Here is a 302-nt window from a genome sequence, read left to right on the forward strand (position 1 = left end):
CCCAGCGACTTCGCAGGCTGCAGGGCCCGACAGGACCCGGCCGCCGGCACCAGAACCGAGGCCGAGTCACAGCCCACACCAGAGCATCCCTGCGGCTTCCCACCTGCTCTCTTCCCTGTACGGAAACGCAGCCCGAACGCAAGTGTCGCGATTTGGAGACTGCTCTCCAGTGCAGGAGACACCTCCGTATTACGAAGCCTTCTCTAATTAGCCCTGTAATTATTTATTGAGCAACTTCCTGCTACAGAAACTTACATAAAGCCATTAGGTAAGAGACAATGCACCTTCAGTTATCCTCCTCG

The sequence above is a fragment of the Apaloderma vittatum genome, unplaced genomic scaffold, assembly GCF_000703405.1.
Source record: "Apaloderma vittatum isolate BGI_N311 unplaced genomic scaffold, ASM70340v1 scaffold24856, whole genome shotgun sequence".
NCBI lineage: Eukaryota > Metazoa > Chordata > Aves > Trogoniformes > Trogonidae > Apaloderma > Apaloderma vittatum.